We start from the raw sequence: 12,512 nt of genomic DNA on the forward strand, positions 1-12,512 counted from the left end.
TGTAAGAAAATCAATGAGAAATTAGTTTAGGTTGTATCAGTTAGTGATGATTGCTGATACATTACTATAAATTACAGTCTGTGGAACTTCTATACCAGCTAGACAAATCAGTTTCCTTTGGTCCCTAAGAGTTTCCTAAAAAAGACCCTGAATATTTAGGACTGAAAGGGAACCTGAGATGGGCCACAGCATAAAATTATACAGTACCTGGGGCTTCCTCCAGCCCTGTATGGCCTGATCGCTCCCACAGCGTCTTGTTCAGACTCCCTGTATGCCCGCTATTGGCCCCAAAAGTCCCCTGGTCTGGGGCCAACTGCACATGCGTGGCCAGGCCACGGGGGACCATCAACGGAGCAGATAATGTATGAGGCTTCTGGATTTCGCAATAATATATTAGATACAAGAACGCCCCCAAAACAACCCCAGCTTCCACCCCCCTCCCTTTTTGCAGTGGTGGCGGAGGCTATTGTTACGCCAGTGCTGTTACCAGAGAGAAGCAAATATATGCCTATAAGCACAGCACAGCTTGTGCCAAGTCAATGAGAGGAGTAGGGGGTAGCGAGGATGTGAGTGTGATGTTTGGGAGGGCTGGGGGTCTAGTAACATGCTACATTTATTTTGTTAGCACTAAAATAGCAATAAGTGGTGGAGGAAAGAGGCAGTATGTAATGAATAAATGTAATATAATTAGTAAAGTAGTGCATTTTGAGAGAATAGAGGAAGCATGCTTGAATTTGTAGCAGGGGGAAGAACAATAGATGCAACAGGTCTGTAATGCAACAGGTCTCACATCATAGTGGCAGCAGGATGGGGCACAGATGTACATGTAGTGAGGTAGGCATGGTAGATAATATGTATGGTGTTGCAGGGAGGAGTAACAGAAGTGCCCCTATGGACATGAAACAGGCAGAATTACATAATCAGAATGACAGTGGTGTTATATTTAATTGGCAAAATGTTTTGGGCTTGTCTGTATTCATTACATAATCAGAGTCGTCCCGAGGGAGGAAGCAATAAGCTGCATGCATTGCAGGACGCATGGTGTGGCAAAACAGAAGCCGTGCCATGGCTCTAATATGGCACAGGAAGAGTGGCAAGGTCTATACCAGGGGTGTCCAACTCAAATACAAAGGGGGCCGACATTGAACACTCGGACCAAGTCATGGGCCAACCTAAATGTCTAGTGGCCTCCTCCCTCCCTTAAACATTTCCCTGGTGTCGTATGCCTCCTTCCTCCCCTATACCGTGCCCTGGTGTCTAGTGGTCCTCCCTCCCCTACACAGTTCCTTGGTGTCTAGTAGCCCCCACCCTCCCCTATACAGTTCCCTGATGTTTAGTCCTTTCCCCCTCCCTCCCCAATATGGCTTCCCTTGTGATCTAGGGCTTCATCTCCAATCCAGCTTCCCTGGTAGTCTAGAGAGGGCCAAACATAATGTAAAGTGGGTAAACCACTAGGGGGCCAAATTTGATGGCTCGGAGGGCCAGATTTATCCCACTGGCAGGAGTTTGACATGTATGGTCTATACAGACTGTAAACTGTATAATAAAGGAGGAGTGATTAAAACAACATGACACAACAGCGGAGAGGAACAGAAAAACAAAACACGGTTCAAAAACTGCATATCTGGTGCTAATACCTAATCAGAATAGTGCAGACTTCTTATTTGTTTACCATGCTCATTATGCTTCTGTCTACGCCCTGCCTCTTTGCATCGATCATGCATCTGCATCACTCACGTATCTTCGATCATCATAGAATGCCTTCTGCATTACACTAACCCCATTAACATCCAACTATTAGAACACACCTGTAAAGGCGCACTTTCATTACATATTTGGCCCAATCCAAATCACTTTTTCTTCTAAATTTTCTCCTAGGAGATAATTTTTCCCCTTCTGTTTAAAATAACTTTTCAGTGCTCTGTAATTGAAAAAGTACCAAAAAAGTGGTGACAAGTACTGTTGAATTATTCTGAGTATTTTCTTGCTTGCCAATGACTTGAGGCGGAATGAAACCCAACATTTCTTCTTTGCTCTAATTCATATTTTACAGCATATTATATACTACCACCATTTTTTTTATTAGAACAGCATTCAAAGGGTTAAACGCAGGACTTAGAAGCTCCCTGCCGGGAAAGCTGGATGCATCCGAACTGGAGATAATGTTATCTTGTGTTTACCAGATAAAAGGATCTGCACCGTCTAAAATCACAATTTATTATAGCTCTTTAAAATGTTGACAAAAGCATCAAAAATAGTTTGTGCCGGGTCATCAGACGCATGGCATTTCGGATAAAATATCCTTCTTCAATGATAGTTCCAGTACACTCCACACATCTTGTGTTTACTTAACTGTATCAAGTGAGGAATGTAAATATTCTCTGACACTGCAGACTCTCCTTAGCACAGATTATCAGAAAGCATTTCTGCTTGCATTAGGGCTCTTTCACACCAGAGCCCACTTCTGGCGTTTTAACGCAAAGTCTATACTTTGCGTTAACCAAGGTAAAAGGAAAGTCCATAGACTTTCCTTTTACCTTTCACACCCGACGCTGCGTTTCGATACGTTGCGGTACGACGCGTCCCGGCTCATTTTATCGTCGGGAATCGGCGCTTCCCCTTAGGGGTAATTAACTACCACCGCCGCTACTCAGCGTCGCACCGGAGTTTCCCGACGACACGCCGCAACGCGTGCAGGAGCCGTTCTCCTGCACGCTTTTGGTGTGTAACGAGCCTAAGAAGATGAATAAAGCAGTTATGAATAAAATGCAAATTCAAAGTCACAAAAAGTGTACTTTGGAAACTTGTAATTTCTAAATGAATACTTATGCACAAAAGCAAATATTATAACCGTATGGCATATAAAAAGTAGGAAAACATGTTTTTATTTAATATTATGTAAGGGTTTTATACCGCTTTTAAAGGCATTTTATTTGTAATGTGAAATTATCACTGAGGAAAAAACTTAAGAGAAAAAAGTGAAATGGATTGGGCCTACTGCGTCTGCTCTGTTCCTTGCAATCATCTTATTGAATGTAGAACATCACCATTTTCACTGCAAACTACCCCTCACCAAACATCTGTACTATTCTTAGTGGGTACATTTCTTTTCATAGACACTTGGCTCTCAGTTTACCTTAATTCTTGTGTTGTTTATTATGTACAGATTGTGGTTATTGATATTGCTTATAAATATTTTGTTCACTATATGGCATGATGATATTTGATGTATTTTGTATCTATATAACACAAAAATAATTTTACAACTTAATACAGAACTTAATACATGTGACACATGAAAAAGCACAGTAGAGATGATATGAAAATTGATTAGCATTTTTTTGCATACATTTAAAATCTCCTGAGCATCTGTAAAAACCTAATTAGGTCATCTCAACTGGTGACCCAATGCACTGGTATTAATGGAAAAAGCTTTCAAAATGCTATCACTGTTTATATGACGCAGTGCAAAAATAATCAAGAATCAAGAAGGATTTATTCGCCAAGTACGGTGGTGCCGTACTCGGAATTGCTTGTGGTACACATGGCTTAGGCAAAGTACACAGCAACAGTTGTACATGTTACATAGACTGCTACAATTTACACATACTGGCAACATTAAAAGCATAATACATTTCACATAGACGGCTACAATTTACACATACTGGCAACATTAACAGCATAATACATTTGCAGTACATTTACAGCTATAATTACACATACTAGCAACATTAGCAGTGAGCACCACCTAGTCAGCATGCTGATTGCAGACTGGGAGGTGAGTCAGGAGTTGTTAAGCAGTAGAATTGCCTGGGGGAAGAAAGAGTTCCTGCGCCTAGTGGTTTTGGATGGGATAGTTCGGAAGCGCCGGCCGGATGGGAGGTGCTCAAAGAAGCGGCTGCCAGGGTGGGAGGGGTCGCAGGAGATCCTGGTGGCCCTCTTCCTCATCCTAGCCGTGTGGAGGAGATCGAGAGGTGGCAGGGGCGATCCGATGATCCTTTCTGCCTCGCTAATGATTCTTTGTAGTTTATATCTGTCACCCGCCGTTGCACCAGCATACCAGACGATGACTGAGGAGCAAAGTATAGACTCAGTGGTGGCGGTGTAGAAGCTGGTCAGCAGCTCCCGAGGCATACCAAATTTTTTTAGTTGGCGCAGGAAAAATAGCCTCTGCTGTGCCTTCTTCTGAATTTTGATAGTGTTCTGCCCCCATCTAAGGTCAGTGGATAAGGTTGTGCCAAGGAACCGCACCGATGATACTATGGAGACTTCGGTCTCGCCTATGTAGACTGGAGGGGTAGTAGGAGGGTGTTTCCTGAAATCAACAATCAGCTCAACAGTCTTTGTTGCATTGAGGACGAGATTGTTGTCCTTGCACCAATTGCAGATTCTTTCTATCTCACTGCGGTAGTCTCGCTCTCCGTTGCTGTTGATGAGGCCGATGATCGTTGTGTCGTCGGCAAATTTGACGACTTTGACGGAGTCCAAGGAAGAGGTGAAGTTGTTGGTGTACATGGAGAACAGAAGCGGGGACAGTACACATCCTTGAGGTGCCCCTGTATTGGTCGTCCTCACGCTGGAGGAGCAGTTGCTGAGCTTGACCTGTTGGGTCCTGTCTGTGAGGAAACTCTTGACCCATGCGCAAAGCGTGGGGTCAATACCGAGCTGTGCCAGGTTATCAACCAGGGTGTCTGGGCAGATCGTGTTAAAGGCCGAGCTGAAGTCCAGGAACAGGATTCTGGCATAGGAGTCAGGCCGGTCGAGGTGCTCCATGATGTATGCTAGGCTGATGTTTATGGCGTCCTCTTTGGATCTGTTGGCCCTGTATGCGAATTGGAGAGGGTCTAACAGTGCGTCGGCGGTGCTTTTGAGATGAGCGAGGACTAGCCATTCTAGGACCTTCATGATGGTAGGCGTTAAAGCCACGGGTCTGAAATTGTTGAGGTCTGTGCTGCCTGGCTTTTTGGGGACTGGTATGATTGTGGACCTCTTGAGACAGGAGGGGACTGAGCCTTCCGCTAGTGACCTCTTGAACAAGGAGGTGAGCACTGGGGCCAACTGATCCGCACAGGTTCTTAGGCAGTTGGATGAAACACCATCCAGGCCTGAAGCTTTCCGGGGGTTGAGCTTGCGAAGTAGCTTGAGAACTTCTTCTTCCTGGACTGCGACAGGTGTAGCAATATCTTGATGTCTCTGTGTGGAGGGAGCCTCTATCTTCCTCATTGTCCCTGGGGCTCCGAGCTGCTTGGGCTGTTGCTCGAACCTACAGTAGAACTCGTTGAGTTCCTCAGCCAGATGGGTGCTCGGGGTCACCAGTTGGGGAGGGGATTTGAAGTTAGTGACCGCTCTGAGGCCCTGCCATACCTCCCTCGAGTTGTTGGACTGGAGGCGGAGGCCAAGTTTGTCAGAATATGCTCTCTTTGCAACTCGCAGTTCCCATTTCAGGTTGTACCTTGCCTCCCTGAACTCTTCTGGGGAGCCGGACTTGTGCGCCTGCTCCTTGCATTTTCGAAGTTGGCGCAGCTTATTGTTGAACCAAGGCTTGTCGTTGGGGAAGGCTTTGAAGGTCTTACAAGGGATGCACATTTCTTCGCAAAAGCTAATGTAAGCGGTGTCATTCTCTGACCATTCGTCAAGGGTGGGTGCCTCCAGGGATGACCAGTCGGTGTGGTCGAAGCAAGCCTGCAGCTCCAGTTTGGCCTCTTCTGTCCACTTTTTCACAGTCCTGACAGTGGGCTTTGCAGTCTCAAGGAGCCTCCTGTAGGTGGGGATCAGGTGGATTAGGTTGTGGTCAGAGTTCCCTAAGGGGGCGCCCTGGGTGGCCTTGTATGCATCCTTGTGGACCGTGTAGCAGTGGTCCAGGGTGTTGTGATGCCTGGTGGGGCAGGTGATGTGCTGTTTGTAGCGGGGCATCTCCTGACGCAGATTTGCATTGTTGAAGTCGCCCAGGATGATGAAGAGGGCCTCTGGATGGGTGGTTTCCCACCGTGAGATGCTGTCGCTGAGTGTTCGCAGAGCCTCTTTGGTGCTAGCATCAGGTGGGATGTAGACTCCAATGAGAATGAGCGATGAGAACTCCCTGGGGGAGTACTGTGGTCTGCAGATGATGGCTAGGAACTCGACTTCTGGGGTGCAGACTTTGCTGAGGATGGTGGTATTGGTGCACCAGGTAGTGTTTATGTAAAAGCAGATGCCACCTCCTTTCTTTTTCCCAGAGAGCGTAGGGTCGCGGTCGGCGCGGAGGAGGTTGTAGCCTGGTACATGCAGGGAGTGGTCCGGGACACATTCACTCAGCCAGGTCTCCGTGAAGCAGAGAACCGGGGTGTTATTACCGATCGAGGATTTGCTGCCAAGTAGTAGGAGCAGCTCGTCCACTTTGTTGGGGAGAGAGCAGACATTCGCTAGCAGGATGGCAGGAATGGAGGAGCGAAGGCCTTTCCTCTTGAGTCTCACCAGTGCACCAGCTCTACTCCCTCTGTAACGTTTGTATGGGGCACTTCCAGTTCTGCTTGTAAGATGTTTGATGTGTTCAGTGACTGCGTCCCACAGGGGGTCACCCTCTGGTAGGTTGCTTCTGGCAGGGGGTTCCCATTTCAGGAGCTCCTCTCTGGTCAGGATGGTGATGTGTTGTGAGGCTGACTCCGTTCCCATAGTTATGAGTGCTGTGGCCTGTGGTGGTGGTAGGGACACACCGGGGATGCGGGGCATGTTGAGGGGCTTGGAACCTAGGCAGGGTGCAGGGTGCCCAGGCAAGTGGTGGGAAAGGCTAAGCTGGGTTCCTGGTGATCGACAGATTGAGCAGCGCAGCACGGGTGTGAGGCATTGGCTGGGCGAAAGGCAGCACATGGAGGAGGTTGCACAAATACAGCAGTAGATTAAAGCATTTATGCAGGTGGAGGCTCAGGGGTCATGGCAGTTATGCAGCAACAGTTCAGTACAGTAGTACACTATTCATGGCAGTAGTGCAACAGGCAGTAATACAGTGTTCATAGCAGTAACATGGCATGATCAAGGGTCAAGGCAGTTATGCTGGCAGTAGTTAATCGGTTCGTTATTCTCACAGATATACAGGTTATGGATCAAAGTTAGCAGTTAGGGGCAATTAGCAGTTTGTAGGTGTGGTTAGAGTATAGATAATAGTAATCGTGCGGGCAGGGGTTTGTCCCCATAGTGTCAATTTAGCAGGCAGTGGAACATGAATTCATTTAGTAGATCATCATATCAGGCAATCACAGTATATAGCAGGTGGGGGTCTCACCTTGTGTCCAAGAGAGCAGCTACCTGGCCCGGATTCCCTGGTGTGCCAGTTGTTCAGATGGAGCAGTCCTCGGCAGTGGAAGGCAGGTCAGTGCATGACTGTGGAGGCTGGGATCGCGGGCCTGTGCAGGACAGCAATAGAAGTATCTGTACAGGGGGCCACGTGGGGGACCTTCAGATGTGTGCCTCAGCATGGGAGGCCGGTGTTGGAGCGAGGTGGCAGGCAGACAGAGCTCCGTGAGGGACCTGCAGATGTGTGCCTCAGCATGGGAGGCTGGCGTCGGAGCGAGGTGGCAGGCAGACAGAGCTCCGATACCGATGGAGGAGGAGGGAGGACTGCAGCAGTTAGGCTGGGACCCGGAGATATGCACCGCTGATGCAGGATGTTGTGCAGCGGTGCCACCTTCGGCAGTGTGAGCCCTGTGGAGGCCAAGATGGTGGCCGGCAAGCACGTGGGTGGCCCTGTGGAGGAGATGAAGTCGGGCAGAGGAGCTGATTCTTCGCCGACACAGGTGATGGTGGCAGCGGGACTGGAGGGCGATGGATACTGCCCGGGTGGGAGCCTGGGAGGCTGCTTGGCGGTGTCTTCCGGTGGGGCGGTGGAGCTGCGCGGTTTCCGAGCGGGCGCTGGAGTCCTCAAGTGGAGCAGTCCTCTGCAGTGGACCGTGAAAGGGAAGATTCTGGGCCCCTTCGGGTGAGGCAGTTCACCTTAGCTGGTCACTGGTGGAACGTCCGCTGGGCAGCACGTGGGTGGTCCTGGAAGGTAATCACACTGCCGGGTAGGAGCAGTGTTGCTCCGCTCCTAGGAATGCTCCGGGAGAAAATTAAGCTATTTAAACTAAAATAAAATAAACTACGACTAAACACGAAAGGAAAGATAGACAAAGTACTAAACACTACAGTAACTAAGCTAAAATAAGCTAAGATTAAGCCTAAGGTCGAGAGCCTATGTGACCGTGGCTGCCCCGGAAGAGCGCCAAGCTGGATACAAATGAATACAAATGTTTTCAAGTTATAACTTGCACTACAAAGGGTAATTTATAAAATTCAATATGAATGTCCAACCATTTTTGTAACATAGATTTATAAAGGCTAAAAATCTTCAACCAAAACTAAATATTCAGACTTAGATATTATGAAAAAGAAAGAAATGAAGCCCCTTTTTAAAAAAAGCCACAGCAAGGAGAAGAAACCAATAAGTAAAATAAAACATAACACTTGTATGGTAGAGTGGGTAAGAGTTATATCCCTTTGCTCTGTTACACTAAGCACCTGGACCAGCGGTGATACCAGTCTACTTTAACAGCGTCTGCTGATGCCTTTCCCTCACCGGGTGCATTCCTAGGGAGAGCGCGGGCAGAAAGTCTCGCCTCTACTTTATATATTTTTAATTCTAGCATTTTTTGTTCAGTTGGATCATACCTGCCTATATATATCTCACAACGTTTTGGCTCTACTTTATATAGCCAGTGGGGGAAGGGGGGGGGGGGCTGGCTAGGTGGTGTAATGACACTGGCACAAAGGCTAGGGTTATTTAAACAGCAAGGGAATAGTGCCCCGTGAAGTTTTGTCACTATATATAACCACCGCATGTAACCATGCAATTTTGACCGTCCTGTCAGTCTTGCCAGCCAGTCCTCCCAGTCTGCCAATCTAATCAGCTTGTCCTGTCAGTCTAAGCAGCCAGCCAGTCTAGCCATCCAGTTCATCGTGCTAGTCCTCTCTTTTCAGTCCACCCTACCAGTCCCCCCTGAGAGTCCTCCCTTTCAGCCTGTCCTGCCAGCCCACCCTTTCAGTCCTCCCTTTTGTCCTGTCCTACCACACCTCCCTTTTGGCCCATAAAGCTAGTCTCCCCCTGAGAGTCCTCCCTTTCAACCCATCCACTCTTTTTATTCCGTACTGCCATGTCCTCCCTGCCAGTCCTCCCTTTCAGCCTATCCTGCAAGACCACCATTTCAGTCCTCCCACTTGTCCCATCCTAACACGCCTCTCTTTTGGCCTGTAAAGCAAGCCCCCCCCCCCACCTTCCAGTTCTCCCTTCCAGCCCATACTGCCAGTCCACTGTTTTTGGCCCATACTGCCAGTCCTCCCTTCCAGTCCACTGGCGTATCCAGACGGGGGTTCTGGATGTATGGAACACCCCCCTGAGACTCCTGTAAAATTCCCTGAAATCGCTGAAGCAGACAAGCTGGTAAATATACAGAGGCTTGCCTGCAGGGTCTGTGGGAAAAACTCAGCTCTTTCCCTATTGTAAAGACTGCATGTAGACAGCTACATAAGGTATGTCACAGGTTGAAAAGTTTTTGACAGTCCCTAAACTCCAGGAGGGCTGCCTGCAGCTTGTGTGAGAGGCTGACCATCCCTTACATTCTCTACACCCCTATGGACAGTATACCTATATCATTCCCCTATTCCCACAATCCTCCCCACCATGTTGTTAATGTTTTGTTTTTGCTTTGGCAATGCTAAATGTATTTGGTCCTGCCAATAAAGCTTTTTTGGATTTGGCTGGCAGGGACAGGAGACACAGTACATGCAAGTAGCCTCTGTGTGATGTGGGACTGCAATACAGATACGCTATCTGCTCTATCTCAGTCTCTCCACTCAACCTGGGGGGCAATCTCCCCCCAGGCCCCCTTTCATTCAGTGATTTAGGGCTGGTGTCTGGGGTATTCAGGTTTGTTGTTGTAAGGCAATGCAAAATACTAGGCTAGCTGATAAAACTGCAATTAAAGGGCAGGCAAGCTGGTATATATACACAGCATGATGCAGAGCTTGCCTGGAGGGTCCGTGGGCAAAAAGCTCTCTCTCCCCTATGTCATAATGACTGCATCTTGTTAAACAAGGTGAACATTTTTTGACAGTCCCTAGACTCCAGGAGGTCTGCTTTCTGACTTGTGTGAGAGACTGGCAGGGACAGGAGTCCTATTACAGGCAAGTAGCCTCTGTGTAATGTGGGACTGCAATACAGATAATGCTCCATCTCAGGCTATTCTCAATTTCTCTCCACTCCTCTTCTCTCTGGGCTAGTGCACGCCAAAATCACAATAGCAATCGCTAGCAATTAGTGAGTGCGATTTTCAGAGCGATTTCTGAATGAATCACTCAAAAAATGCTGCATGCGGTATACCTGCGATCTTGAAAAAATCACAACGCTGCTGTGGGAACACCCACATAGGGTAACATTAGCCAAGCGCTTTTCAAATCAATGTTGATTTGAAAAACGCTTAGAAGGGGTGTGGCTTGATGCCGTAAGGAGATGGCTGCCTGAACCAGAGCTCCCACGCAGAACCCGTCTGAAGCTGTATTTATGAGCTTCGTTTTGGCCCCCAACTGCTATGAGAAGCACCAGAAGCTCCCAGTGCTCCCTCACAGACCCCAAACTTCCTCTGTCGAAACAAGGAAGAGTCGTTCCGGAGATCTTCAGATCTCAGAAAAGCGCAACTCAGCCAGCCAAGATGGCGCCAGCGAAGGAGAAAGACGCCAAAGCCGCTCCTTCTGGCTCCGAGACCTCTCCTCCTCACGGCTCAAAGGTGGGTGAACACCAACAACAGCCTCCGACCCTCGCTGATATCCGGGCGATGGCAGAAGATATTAAATCTTCATTACACGCCGTCATTGCGGAAGTCCGCACTGAAGTGGTAGCCCTAGGGGGACGCATGCACACACTAGAAGCTTCGGGCACCAAAAGAGATGCGCAGATCTCCGTCCTCCACCAGACAGCGGTGTCACACAATGCCCTGCTTTCTGCTCACTCTACACACCTGGAAGATCTTGATAATAGGGGCAGAAGAAATAACATTAGGGTGAGAGGAGTGCCAGAATCGGTAGCGGCTGAGAGCATTAAAAAAGCGCTGTCGGCCATCTTTAATGATTTACTCGAAAGGCCTCCGGAAGATGAGATAAACTTTGTCAGAGCTCACAGAGCCTTGAAACCCCGCAATATTGAATCTGAGAAACCGAGAGACATTGGCCTCAATTCACTAAGCTTAACTCCTGTCTTTAATAACTCTTCTGAGCTGTTTTACAGTTATCACCATGGTGATATAATTGTGATAACTGTAAAACAGCTCAGAAGAGTTATTAAAGACAGGAGTTAAGCTTAGTGAATTGAGGCCATTATCTGTTGCCTAGAATCTTTTCCTCTCAAGGAGAAAATCATGCAGGCTTCCAGAACCCAGGAGGAGATCCTGTTTAATGATCATCCTATCCATCTGTACCAGGACCTATCTCCTATCACTCTATCTAAAAGGAGAGCTCTCCAACCGCTGCTAAAAGCTTTAAAAGATAAAGGCCTAACCTACCGCTGGAGATTCCCGTTCGCTCTGTCAGTCTTTACTAATGGCAAGATGTTTTTACTCCGCAACTCGGCTGGACTTGGGGAATTCTGTTCAGATTTGGGCCTACCCACTCTGAAGATCCCTCCATGGGAGGGTATCTGCCTGATCCCGGGACTGGACTCTGCCACCACCTCTCAAAGCTGCAACTCTGAGATGACCCAATCCCAAACAGGCCAGGAAGAGGACGCCAGGCCTGAACAAACTCAAGCTAGTGAGCAGAACCAAGACCAATCTGAGGATGACTGAACTCTGCGAGGTTTACAGGGGCTCCTGCCCGTTGCAATCCCTTTGTTGACCCATACTTCTTACCTGGGTCTGCCTTAGATTCTAATCCCGGTTTACTCCCTGTCAAAGGTTTGATAACTATTCTTTATTTTGCACACAATATGCCTCAGTTCCCCACCCCAAGTTGGTCTGTGTGGGATGTTTTTTCACTTGCTATATTATTATCTTCTCAACACGTTGCCTGTCAGATTTATTGCCGATATTACTTTAGTCTGGTTAGCTTAATCGGAACACCTACTTAGTTTAATAACTTGACAACTACAGCTAAAAACGTACAAGTCCTGCTATTTCTGCATTTTATGTATAGGGCCTAACGAATATCTTTACTTTCTTCACAGACGGGCTATGCGGGTTACATGGTTAAATTGCTGTTTTTCTGTTTATAGAGTGTCAATTGTCACCCTCCCACCCAGTGTGTATTGTTTTGCACACTGGACCATTTGATCTCTCACTGAAGTCCAGGAGCGACCCCCCAAGTCATTCCTGAGCGGGTTCATATTCAGTTTACTGTTTATATCACTAAAAGCATCCAACTCTGCCCATGTGCCGGGCGATCTCTGCTTTTCTTATATTTCCTCCTCTTCTCTATACTTTCCTTAATCTCTGCTTTCTTAGGCCTCCTTCAACTGA

The 12,512-nt window shown here is 47.7% G+C and overlaps 1 protein-coding gene across 1 annotated transcript in view; it reads right to left on the reverse strand.

Moving 5' to 3' along the window:
- Window positions 1-12,512, reverse strand: part of ELOVL2 (ELOVL fatty acid elongase 2) — a 185,476-nt gene that overhangs the window by 78,822 nt on the left and 94,142 nt on the right. The window lies entirely within an intron of this gene.

Source organism: Hyperolius riggenbachi, chromosome 5 (genome assembly GCF_040937935.1).
Source record: "Hyperolius riggenbachi isolate aHypRig1 chromosome 5, aHypRig1.pri, whole genome shotgun sequence".
Taxonomy (NCBI): Eukaryota; Metazoa; Chordata; class Amphibia; order Anura; family Hyperoliidae; genus Hyperolius; species Hyperolius riggenbachi.